The sequence below is a fragment of the Rhinopithecus bieti genome, unplaced genomic scaffold, assembly GCF_001698545.2.
Source record: "Rhinopithecus bieti isolate Rb0 unplaced genomic scaffold, ASM169854v2 scaffold_7985, whole genome shotgun sequence".
Taxonomy (NCBI): domain Eukaryota; kingdom Metazoa; phylum Chordata; class Mammalia; order Primates; family Cercopithecidae; genus Rhinopithecus; species Rhinopithecus bieti.
In genome coordinates this window covers 1,635,058-1,648,395 of record NW_016805762.1, presented here as the reverse complement: position 1 = coordinate 1,648,395, position 13,338 = coordinate 1,635,058, and the positions used below count along the sequence as shown (strand labels likewise).

The 13,338-nt window shown below is 43.7% G+C and overlaps 1 protein-coding gene and 1 pseudogene across 1 annotated transcript in view; both read left to right on the top strand.

Moving 5' to 3' along the window:
* Window positions 1-13,338, top strand: part of GCH1 (GTP cyclohydrolase 1) — a 52,158-nt gene that overhangs the window by 15,595 nt on the left and 23,225 nt on the right. The gene's annotated exons all lie outside the window — the stretch shown is intronic.
* LOC108530633 (farnesyl pyrophosphate synthase pseudogene) lies at window positions 878-4,134 on the top strand (annotated as a pseudogene).

Sequence of the window (13,338 nt, the reverse complement as noted above, 5' to 3'; positions counted from 1 at the left end):
ATAGTTGGTGAAACAGTGTTTTGTGAGCCATGTGCACTACCTTGGTTCTGGCAGTGTCTGGGCATTAGACCACTCTTTCTGATCTGCTCTCCTGGCTGACAGTTAGGTTTGGCCCTTTCCTCTCCTTCAACCCCTGTGTTTATAATGGATTTTACTTTTCTTTTAAAAAATCAGATTTGCTGTCTTTTGCTGTCATCATCTCTGGGCTTTGTCACCACATGGCTGACTTCAACCTACAGTAACCCCTGATGCATGTTTCCTGAAGGGGACCTCTCCTCTTCAGTCCACGCTTCTAGTAGTTGAGTTCAGCCCAAGATTAAGGCGCTCTGGTCTGGAGTCAGAAGATGGGTCAAAATCTAGCTCTCCCACCAGCTGGTTGGCTCTTCTTCAGGAGTCAGCTGGTGTTTCCAAATGATAGTATCCATGTCTTCATCTGTAAAGTGGGGAAAATAACTGGTTTTGTTTGTTTGTTTGTTTGTTTGTTTAGACAGTTTCACTCTGTCACCCAGGCTGGAATGCAGTGGCACGATCTTGGCTCACTGCAAGCTCTGCCTCCCAGGTTCACACCATTCCCCTGCCTCAGCCTCCCGAGTAGCTGGGACTACAGGCGTCTGCACCGCACCCAGCTAAATTTTTGTATTTTTAGTAGAGACAGGGTTTCACCATGTTAGCCAGGATGGTCTCAATCTCCTGACCTCGTGATCCACCCACCTCAGCCTCCCAAAGTACTGGGATTACAGGCGTGAGCCTCCACGCCTGGCCTATAACCGGTTTTGACTAATGCAAGCTGTGGTAGGGCTTGAAAGAAATCACAAATTAAATGTAAAATTTAATTTGAAAAATGCTGTCCAAGCAGGAACTCACATCCAGTAACAAAATGGATGGAGACCAGAAATCCAGATGTTTATGCCCAGGAAAAGCAGAATTTTATCGAGCACTTCTCCCAGATTGTCAGGGTGCTGACTGAGGATGAGATGGGGCACCCAGAGACAGGAGATTCTATTACCTGGCTCAAAGAGATCCTGGAGTACACTGCCACTGGAGACAAGTACCACTAGGGTTTGACGATGCTACTAGCATTCCAGGAGCTGGCAGAGCCCAGGAAACAGGATGGTGATAGTCTCCAGCAGGTCCTGCCTGGGCTGTTTTGTGAACTGCTGCAAGCTTGCCCTTTTTTTTTTTTTTAGATGGAGCCTTGCTCTGTCACCCAGGATGGAGTGCAGTGGCACTATCTCAGCTCATTGCAACTTCCACCTCCTGGGTTCAAGTGATTTTTGTGCCTCAGCCTCCTGAGTAGCCAGGACTACAGGCGCATTCCACCTTACCTAGCTAAGTTTTGTATTTTTGGTAGCAATGGTGTTTTGCCATGTTGGCCAGGCTGACCTCGAACTCCTGACCTCAGGTGATCCCCCGCCTTGGCCTCCCAAAGTGCTGGGATTACAGGTGTGAGCCACCGCGTCTTGTGCTGCAAGCTTTCTTCCTGGTGGCAGATGACATCATGGATTCATCCCTCACCTGCTGGGGGTGTATCTGCTTGTATCAGAAGCCAGCTGTAGGTTTGGATGCCATCAATGATGCTATGCTTCCGGAAGCATGTATCTATCACCTGTTGAAGCTCTGTTGCTGAGAGCAGTCCCATTACCTGAATCTGATAAAGCACTCCTTGCAGAGTTCCTGTTAGACAGAGATTAGGCAGACCCTGGACCTCACTACAGCCCCCCAGGGCAATGTGGATCTTGACTGATTCACTGAAAAGAGGTACAAATCTACTGTCAAGTATAAGACAGCTTTCTACTTCTTCTACCATCCTGAAGCTGCAGTCATGTCTATGGCAGTTGTCAGTGAGGGGAAGGAACAGGCCAATGGAAGATCCTGCTGGAGTTGGGAGTTCTTTCAGATTCAGTATGATTACCTTGACCGTTTTGGGGACCCTACTGTCACCACTGGCAGAGTTTGTACTGACATCCAGGACAACAAATGACAACAAATGCAGCTGACTGGTGGTTTAGTGTCTGCAATGGGCCACTCCGGAACAGCACCAGATCCTGCAGAAGAATTACAGGGAGGAGGCACTATATGAGGAGCTGGATCTGCTGGCCATGTTCTTGCAGTATGTGGAAGATGGTTAAAACTACCTTATGGGTCTCATCGAGCAGTGTGTTGCACCACTGCCCCCAGCCACCTTCCTGGGGCTAGCGTGCAAAATCTCCAAGCAACTGCAAGGCAGAGAGAGGAGGCTGTCGATAAATTACTGTGTAATCTTTTTTTTTTTTTTTTTTTTTTTAAAACAGAGTTTCACTCTCGTTGCCCAGGCTGGAGTGCAATGGCACAGTCTCAGCTCACTGCCATCTCTGCCTTCTGGGTTCAAGCGATTCTCCTGCCTCAGCCTCCCAAGTAGCTGGGATTACAGGTGCCCGCCACTATGCCCGGCTAATTTTGTATTTTAGTAGAGATGGGGTTTCACCATGTTGGCCAGGCTGGTCTTGAATTCCTGACCTCAAATGATATGTCCACCTTGGCCTCCCAAAGTGCTGGGATTACAGGCGTGAGCCACTGCGCCTGGCCTACTGTGTAATCTTACAAAAAAAGAAAAAAAGATAAAATGCTCTAAAACAGAAGGGAATCTGGTTTCTGTTTCACGCATAGACACACACAGGCTTTTTTCCTTTTGCTGTTTCCCACTTCCGTATCTTATATGGTACTTCTCTTCCTTTCTCTTTCTAGGAAACTCCCTCCACCTTTCCTCCTACTCAACCTTTAGGCCTGGGTAAAATTTTAATCTTCAATACAATCATATTGTTTTCTCTCAGCCCACAAGTTTTCCTTTATGTGAACTATCAGTTTTACAATTTAACCTGTAGTCATTCTCCAAATATTTTTACACCGAGGCCTCTTATTTCTGCAGATCTCACGTTGCTTGAAGTCATGGTTTCATAGATTTATTTTCAGCTCAGAACTATGAAAACTTTATTGTATTACCCTGGACATTGATTTCTAATGAGTTGACTGTAGGATGCAACTGGTTTCTTAAGTGGGGTATAATTTTCTAGGATGTGGATACAACTTTCTGATGTGAGGTCCTCACAAATTTTTAAAATTTGCTCCAGCAAAAAGTAAAGGTGAGTCCTCTACCTGCTTCCTTCCTGCCTCACCTTCTTTAGGTGGAGTTGGCTCCAGTTTCCTTCTTGTCTCTGCCTCCACCCTACCCCTGCCCCAGGCCTCATAGTGTTCCACAGGAATGACGTGGTGACTATAGGGAGGGTTATAGTGAGGAATTGCCCACTCTTTGGCCTTGCTAAACAGCAAATTTGGGCTAGCAGTGGGTCTGTTTTCTTTCTTTTCTTTTCTTTTTAGTCGGAGTCTCAATCTGTCACCCAGGCTAGAGTGCAGTGGCACAATCTTGGCTCATTGCAAACTCCGCCTCTTGGGTTCAAGCGATTCACCTGCCTCAGCCTACCAAGTAACTGGGATTACAGGCACGGGCGTGCCACTGCGCCCGGCTAATTTTTGTATTTTTAGTAGAGATGGGGTTTCACCATGTTGGCCAGGCTGGTCTCGAATTGCTGACCTCATGATCCACCTGCCTTGGCCTCCCAAAGTGCTGGGATTACAGGTGTGAGCCACCACGCCCAGCCAGCAGTGGGTCTGTTTGCAACCCTCATGTACCCTCAGCTTTCAAGCCTGTGTGCTCCCACCCCAGCCAGTCATCAGAATCACTTAGATTTCAAAAAGGCTTATCCTGGGTCCATCCCTACACATAGTAAATCAGATTTTTCCTGGGTGGCTTGGGACGCTGTATTTTCCAAAGCTCCTTATGATTGGCTGTATTTGGGAACCACTGTTCTGAAGGATGATCCCTTATGTCTTCATCTGTCACTAATGATAGTGGCTTGCACACTCTGATGGTACTTACTTGGATGGGATTACAGATGGTTCCATAACATCCATCTGTATGAAATCTCGTGGTACAAATGAATGTAGGATGATAAGGGATGAGCCTATTAGAGGCTTTTGAAGCAAATGGATAGTTTAATCAGATTGGTGTGTTTTTTTCTTTAGAACTGCTGTGAACCAGACCTTGTTATCACCATCTGTTTTGTAAATTCCATTTTCAGTTTAACAGCTGGATTGTGAAAGATATACAAAATTATCCAGTTAAAAAACTAAATTTGGCAAGTGTGTGTGGTGTTTTTAAAAATGACTCCTTGAATACACTGTTTTGATTCCTTAGACAGTTTCTAAGGCTCTAATTTTGGTCTACCAGAAATATTCAGAGTAGTAAACTGAGACCAGAAAGGCAAGTTATTTGGCTTGGATAACTTTGAGAGTTAATAATGTACATGATTGGCAGCTTTCAGTTTTATCCAGGAATAAATCTAAACAGTTTAAAACAGGTACTTTCCCCTTACCTCAGTGCAGAGAGGCCCTGGCCACTGCCATGCACATCTCAGACGCTGAGCAGTGGGGCAGAAGGGTAACTTGTAATTTGGCATCAATGTCCAACACCCTTGAGCTATGCAAATCAGGAACCTGGGAGTCATGTTAAGCATCCTTTTAACTGAGGACACGGAAGCCCAGGTCACACAATCTGTGCAAAGCTTGCACTAGAACCTGGGTCTCTGGACTCTTATTCATTCCTTCTATTTACCATTCTACTTCTTGAACCACCGTGCCTGCGGTTCCCCAAGAGCCAGTAAAGTAATTGCAGCTGGGTGGACAGATTATATGTGCTTTCACTTTCTCATTTCATTATTTCTACATCTTACCAATAAACTTCCATGTATATTACCGTTGTAATGAGGAGCAAAATGTTAGTAAAGATAACTTTATATGTGAAAACTTGAACTCTTACCAAGAAACGTAGTGTTCGTGACAAGGCTGCCTGAGAGGATGAGAATAGCTCATCAGCACTGGGTTGGCTGAAGGAAACATGCATGTCAGTACTATTTTGAGGGCAGCTGAGAACATCTATTTCAATAGCTTTGGCTGTATTTTAATAGCTAAGAGCAACATATGAATTTGTCTCTGCCAAAGATGAAGGGAGTGAAAATTTCCAAAATAACCAAACTTTTACTTTCTTTGCAGTACATTAGGTCTTTCCTGCTGACAAACCTACAGTTTATGAAATGAGTTTGTGGAGCGTATCAAAGCTGTGCGGCAGCTCTGCGCACTCCAGCAGATGGTGTGACTGGTTGTCTGTAGTCGTCTTAGTTTCCGCCATTGTGTCAGTCTGTGGAGTGTTTGGGTTCATGCTTATTTTGGCCAAGTTTTCCAAATTCTGTCTTGGTAAGTGCAAAAAGCTGTGAGTGTCGGAAGCTCTAACAAGAGGTGTACTCATGATGAAAGTGAAAGCAGAGAGAGCGATTTTTTTTTCTCTTTGAATTTGTTTTAACATTGCTCTTACTTGTAGAACAAATTTTTCAAACAGGTGGTAGAAAGCAAAACATCTTAATGCCATCTTCAGGGCAGAAGACTTTGTTTGAGTTGCAGGATGTGATTTAGGGAGGGTTTTGAAGGAGTTTGCAGCACTGTATGAAGCTGGCTGGGTCTTTCTGTGTTTTCCTCCTTGCCCTCCTCCTTTAGCCCCTCCATGCAAAGGTAACCTGTTTTTTGATGTTTCTTTTTATTTTTATAGAAAAAAACAAAATGCCAACATGGGTATGAAGACCTTAATTTAAAAAAATATATTTATTGGCCCGGGCACGGTGGCTCACGCCTGTAATCCCAACACTTTGAGAGGCTGAGGCGGGTGGATCACCTGAGGTCGGGAGTTCAAGACCAGCCTGACCAATATGGAGAAACCCTGTCTCTACTAAAATACAAAATTAGCCAGGCGTGGTGGCACATACCTGTAATCCCAGCTACTCGGGAGGCTGAGGCAGGGGAATCGGTTGAACCTGGGAGGTGGAGATTGTGGTGAGCTGAGATTGTAGCATTGTACTCCATATATATGTAATATATATATATTATTAATGTCTCAAATATACAAGACTGTATGAAGAACAAGTTTAATCAAAATGCATTGGGTTTTAACAAATCTTAATATTTTGCTATAATTGCTTTTAAAAAATACAGATATAGTTTAAGCTTCTAGTTATCACTTCCTGATCCAGTTATCATCTCACTACAGAGGTAACCACTATCCTGAATTTGGTCCCTTACTTTCTTTTTTTTTTTGAGATGGAGCCTTGCTCTGTCGCCCAGGCTGGAGTGCAGTGGCGTGATCTTGGCTCACTGCAACCTCCACCTCCTGGGTTCAAGTGATTCTTCTGTCTCAACCTCCTGAATAGCTGAGATTGCTTTCATGTCTTTTTTTTTTTTTGAGACAGAGCCTTACTCTGTCACCCAGGCTGGAGTGCTGTGGCGTAATCTTGGCTCACTGCAACCTCTGACTCCCAGGTTCAAGCAATTCTCCCGCCTCAGCCTCCCGAGTACCTGGGATTACAGGTACGTGCCACCATGCCCTGCTAATTTTTGTAGTTTTAGTAGAGATGGGGTTGCACCATGTTGGCCAGGCTGGTCTTGTACTCCCGCCCTCCTCGACCTCCCAGAGTGCTAGGATTACAGGCGTGACCCACCGATACCGGCCTCATGTCTATTTTTATACTTTAATTTTCTGTGTATATTTACAAACAACATGTAACATTGTTTCTACTTAATTTAAATGGCTCATACTCTACATATTCTTCTGCTATATGCTTTTTACACTGAATATCCGTTCAAGGATTTATAAATACAGCCCATATTTACTCACTTTCATTGCTAGGTCATATTTTATTGTGAGTTTACCCAAACTGTATAATTGTTCTTCTGATTCACACTTCTCTATTTTTGCTATTACCAACAAGACTGCAGTGACTTTTTTTTTTTTTTTTTTTTTTTGAGACAGGGACTTGCTCTGTTGCCCAGGCTGGAGTGCAGTGGTATGATCTGAAGTCACTGCAACCTTCGCCTCCCGGTTCAAGTGATTCTCATGCCTCAGCCTCCCAAGTAGCTGGGACTACGGGTGTGTGCTACCACATCCGGCTAATTTTTGTATTTTTAGAAGAGGTGGGTTTTCACTGTGTTGGCCATGCTGGTTTCGAACTCCTGGCTTCAACTGATCCACCTGCGTTGGCCTCCCAAAGTGCTGGGATTACAGGTATGAACCACTGTGCCCAGCTGAAAATTCTGTGTTCCCTTGGCTGCATGAATTTCTTTGGAGTCCCTTCATTTAAAAATGTATTTTAAGGAAGTGAATTGGTCCAGTGTGGTGGCTCACACCTGTAATTCCAGGACTTTGGGAGGCTGAGGTAGGAGGAGTTTGAGCCCAGGAGTTCAAGATTAGCTTGTACAACACAATGAGACTCTGTCTCTACAAAAAAAAAATTCAGCTGGATGTGGTAGCACACCTGTAGTCCCAGCTACTGGGGAGGCCAAGGTGGGAGGATTGCTTGAGTCTGGGAGATGGAGTCTGCAATGAGCAGTGATTGCACTGCTGCACTCCAGCCTGGGTGACAGAACGAGACCTTGTCTCAAAAAGAAAAAGTGAATCATAGGGTAAAGACAGACGTATTAATTGGATAAACACGGAAGATCTGTGTTTAACTCCAGCTTTGTGCATGGCGTTACAGGGAACTGTGTAGAAGCTCCAGAGCCTTCAGATATAATGCTTAACTCAGAAACTTATAGCGCAGTGTGTTTGGGGGACATGGGCACAAATAACCATGGTACTACGAGGCATGATGAAATAAGCGCTGTATGCTGGTGGAGGCAGCTCTGATGTTAGATGGAACTATGAGGGTCTGGACCATGCTTCACCAAGTCAGGATAGGCTTATCTTTGTTAGCACCTTGAGTTGATTTAATTCCAGCCAAAAGCAAAGAGGTGTGATGCCCTAGGCACTTCTGTCTCTCTTCTCTTAATTTTAAAACCAGTAATCTGACTGCATTAGCTCTTTCCTATCCTTTAGGATGGATGCACACTCAAATGTTCCAAGTCCTCTTCCACTGTCTTTGAACACTGTCCTTCCAGGAGGGTGCCTTGGGTGTGCAGCTTCCTCAGAGAGCTGGAGTTGTTGGTGCTGATCACCAGGTACCCCAGACAGCACTAATTCCTATACTGTGGGTTCAAAGGGAACTCCATTGGACAGAAACTTCCTTTTGAGGAAATCTTTCCCAGGAGTTTCTTTTTACGTTTCCCTCACTTTCTCCCCAGCAGAAACAGGTCTGTTTGTCCTTAAATATATATCTATATATTTGAGTAGGAGCATTTTGAAGAGATGAAGTTTCTATGTAGCAGCACAAAACATGGAATAGTTTAAACCAGGGACACTCTGGTTCTCAGACCAGGAGCATCAGGTTCTTCTGGGAACTTGTTAGAAATGCAAATTCTCAGGTCTACTCAGACCACCTGAAACAGAAGCCATAGGGGTGGGGCCTAGAGATTTGTGTCTTAACAGGCCCACTGGAGGAGTCTGGGAACCCCTGTTTCGAGGGATGCTTAAATAAGCACTTGGGGACCAGGCATGGTGGCTCATGCTTATAATCCCAACACTTTGGGAGGCCAAGACAGGCAGATCCCTTGAGCTCAGGAATTTGAGACCAGCCTGGGCAACATGATGAAACCCCATCTCTACAAAAAATACAAAAATTAGCCAGGCATGGTGGCTTGTGCCTGTAATCCCAGCTACTCAGGAGGCTGAGGTGGGAGGATCACCTGAGCCTAGGAGGTGGAGGTTGCAGTGAGCTGAGATTGTGCCACTGCATTCCAGCCTGGGCAACAGAGGGAGACCCCGTCTCAAAAAAAAAAAAAAAAAGCAGTTGAGTTTGTATTGTGGGCCTGTCTTACTATACTTTCAGAAAAGGGTCCGGCAGACTAAATACTTGAGGGATGTTACCCAGCAGTGTTATTTGTTGCCACTGCTTAATTATGAATGACATGAGAAAGGTATACCTGAAAACTGACATTGTGTGGTATTGTTGTGGGCAGACCTTTAATTTGTGGAGACTGCTTTGGTTTTGTTTGTGGTTATGACCAACAGTAGGAAACAGAATGCCATAAATCCCCGTTTCCAGGGTTACCTTCTTGCTGCTGATAACAGGCAGGAAATTAAAACAATATGTGATAGTGTTCTGTTCTTATTATCTACAGATGGTAGCTTTTAGATGTGTTGGTGCAAAACATAAGTAAATATAGCAGGGAAACTTTATTATTGAAGAAAAATGATTTGGCTAGGTCAAGGTTATAGTCTGAGTTCATTTTAATAAAATGGGGTATAGGCAACATATTAGTGTTCCATTATCACATGAAGCATTTAGCTGTATGAGGATCACTAGATGTTTTTTCTCTTTGATTTAATTTTATTTGAGTATGTAAAACATTTACATGATTCCAAGGTCAAAACTATATAACAAATTATATTCAAAGATGCTTCCCTTTCATCCATATCCCTTCTGTCCTTTTCTCTTACTACTTTACAGGTAATCGTTTTTACTAGCTTTTAAATTTATCCTTCCAGTGTTTCTTTTTGCAGATAAGCATATACATGTATGTATAGGTTCATAGCTTCTCTTTCCAGTTTCATTACACAAAAGGTTACATACTATAGTATAATTTTTAAAATTATTATTACTATTATGCTTTTTAGAGACAGGGTCTTCTGTCACCCAGGCTGGAATGCAATGGTATAATCATAGCTCACTGCAGCCTCAAACTCCTGTCCTGGCTTCAAGGGATCCTCCTGCTTCAGCCACCTGAATAGCTAGGACTGTAGGCACACACCACCATGCAGTACTTTAATTTTTTTTGTTTGTTTGTTTGTAAAAATGGAGTCTGGCTAGGTTGGGCAGTCTGGTCTTGAACTCTTGGCCTCTAGCAATCTTCTCACCTTGGCCTCCCAAAGTGCCAGGATTACAGATGTGAGCCACCGCACCCAGCCTAAAAATTATGTTTGAAGTTAGCTTTATTAAGGTGTCACTTACCTTCTGTAAAATTTACCTACTTTACATGTACAATGTGAATTTTAACAAACATATACAGTTATATAGCTACCCATACAGTGAAGATAGGAACTGTTTCCATCACCCAAAAAAGTTTCTTTCTTTCCTTTTGCAGTGAAATCCTCTCTCCAACCTCTCTGGCCCTGGTAAACCACCTGCCTGCCTTCTATCACTGTAGTTTGCCTTTCCTAGAACATAGTCTATTCTGTGTATGGATGTCTTTCACATTGTAGTGTACTTTGGAGACTCAAACCATGTTACTACATGTATTAGTAATTCATTCTATCTTCTTGCTAAGTGTACTCCATTGTTTATACATTCCAGTTGAGGGACATTGTCCTTTTGCTTTTCAGAAAACTTTTTATTGGTCCAGGCACAGTGGCTCACGCCTGTAATCCCAGCACTTTGGGAGGCCAAGATGGCTGGATCACCTGAGGTCGGGAGTTCCAGACCAGCCTGACCAACGTGGAGAAACCTCGTCTCTACTGAAAATACAAAATTAGCCGGGAGTGGTGGCACATGCCTGTAATCCCAGCTACTCAGGAGCCTGAGGCAGAAGAATTACTTGAACCCGGGAGGCAGAGGCTGCAGTGAGCTGAGATTGCGCCATTGCACTCCAGCTTGGGCAACAAGAGCAAAACTCCGTTTCAAAAAAATTAAAAAAAAAAGGAAAACTTTTTATTTTGGAACAATTTTAGACTGACTTACAGAATAATTACAAAGATAGTAGAGAGAGTTTTCTTATACCCTTTCCCCAGTTTCTCCTAATGTTTAACATCTCACATGGCCATAGTACAATTATCAACATTTAAGAAATTAATATTGGCCGGGCATGGTGGCTCACACCTGTAATCTCAGCCCTTTTGGGAGGCCAAGGCTGGCAGATCACGAGGTCAGGAGTGTGAGACCAGCCTGGCCTTTAGTGAAACCCTGTCTCTACTAAAAATACAAAAAAATTAGCTGGGTGTGGTGGCACATGTGTGTAGTCCCAGCTACTCGGGAGGCTGAGGCAGGAGAATTGCCTGAACCCGGGAGGTGGAGGTTGCAGTTAGCCGAGACCACGCCATTGCACTCCAGCCTGGGTGACAGAGTGAGACTGCATCTCAGAAAAAAAAAAAAAAAAAATTAATATTGGAGCCAGGCAGTGGTGCATGTCTGTAGTCCCAGCTACTTGGGAGGCCAAGGTGGGAGGATGGCTTGAGCCGCAGAGTTTAAGACTAGCCTTGCAACATAGCAAGACTTGTAAAGATCTCTAAAATAATAATATTATTTTAGATATATATAATAATAAGATATAATAATAAAGATCTCTAAAATAATAATAATAATAAGGCCGGATACGGTGGCTCACACCTGTAATCCCAGCACTTTGGGAGGCCAAGACGGGCGGATCATGAGGTCAGGAGATCGAGACCATCCTGGCTGGCACGGTGAAACCCCATGTCTACTAAAAATACAAAAAATTAGCCGGGCGTGGTGGCAGGCACCTGTAGTCCCAGCTATTCGGGAGGCTGAGGCAGGAGAATGGCGTGAACCTGGGAGGCAGAGCTTGCAGTGAGCCGAGATCATGCCACTGCACTCCAGCCTGGGCAACAGAGTGAGACTCCATCTCAAAATAATAATAATAATAATAATAATACACTTTATTTTAAAAAGTAATATTGGTACAATACTATTATTTAAACTATAGACTTTATTCAGATTTTCATTGTCATTTCTCTGGTCTCCTGCAATCTGACAATTCCTTAGTCTTTCTGTGTTTTTCATGACTTTGATGCCTTAATTTTTTTTTTTAATTTTAAACGTTTAAAAAATAGAGACAGGATCTTTCCCTGTCACTCTGGTTGGAGTGGAGTAGTGCAATCATAGCACATTGCAGCCTTGAACTCCTGGGCTTAAGTGATCCTCCTGCCTTAGCCTCCTGAATAGCTGCGACTACAGGAGTGTGCTGCCATGCCTGGCTAATTTTTTTCTTATTTTTTGTAGAGATGGGATATTGCAGTGTTACCCAGGCTGGTCTCAGAATCCTAGGCTCAAGTGATCCTCCCGCCTTGCCCTACCAAAGTGCTGGGATTACAGGTGTAAGCCACTGTGCCTGGCCTGATGCTTTCTAAGGGTACTTGTTTAGGTATTTTGTATCCCTCGATTTGTCTGATGATTAGGCTGCGGTTACGGATTTTTGGGAAGAATACCGCAGAGGTGATGTCCCCTTCTCATGGTGTCCTACCAGGAGCTACCTGATGTCAGTATGTCCTGTTACGGGCAAAGTTAACCTTGATCACTTGGTTAAGGTAGCCTCTGCCAGGTTTCTCCACTAAGTTACTATTTTTCCTTTTCTGTACTCTGTTAAGGCAAATTATTATTGCTTTTTAAATTTTGATGTACCTCCATGTGTATGAGAGATACATAGCTTTGCAACTCCCTCAATCCTAATTGTAATAATAATAGTAATAACAATAACTAGCACTTGGTCCGCCTGCGTAGTTCTAAACACATGTGCCCATTTAATCCTCATGACACCCTGTGAAGTAGGCACTTTATGCTCATTTTATAGCCGAGAAGATTGAGGTAAGCGATGGAGTCAGATCTTTCTTTTTTTGAGACGGAGTCTTGCCCTCCCTTGCCTAGGCTCACTGCAGCCTCCGCATCCTGGGTTCAAGCAATTCTCCTGTCTCAGCCCCCTGAGTAGCTGGGACTACAGGCATGCACCACCACGCCCGGCTTAGTTTTGTATTTTCAGTAGAGACAGGGTTTCACCATGTTGGCCAGGCTGGTCTCGAACACCTGACCTCAGGTGATCCACCTGCCTCTGCCTCCCAAAGTGCTGGGATTACAGGCATGAGCCACCGTGCCCAGCCTGGATCCAGATCTTCACTTCGCCTGAGTTGAGGGGCTGACTTTAACATGGGCCATATGGTTGTCGTCAGAGCTTAAGATGGGGACGCTCTCATTCTTTGCCAGAGGAAACAAATGCTTCCTATATTTAATGATTCTCTCTTGTTTTTACTTTAAGACATTTTTTTTGGCTTGTTTTTCCTTCCAGGAATATTCTTGTGTGACTAAAGATTTTAGTAAGCTATATGGCAATAATACCATATTAAAATCTTGGGGAGAAATCCAAGAAACTTTTGGAAACATTAAGGATCTATTTTTGGTCTTCTTTTCAGAAATATGACTGAAGGTGGGGCAGAATATTCAGAATAGAAAAGTGCTGTGGTAGAAGAAGCACTCAGTGAGTGACACTGAGCCTTTTTCTCCTGGGATGTATCAGCCACTTCTACCAGGGGTGTCTGTGTTTGTCTGTGTGTGTCTAACCCTGCCATATTCGCCTTTCTTTTTTTTTTTTTTTTTTTTTTTT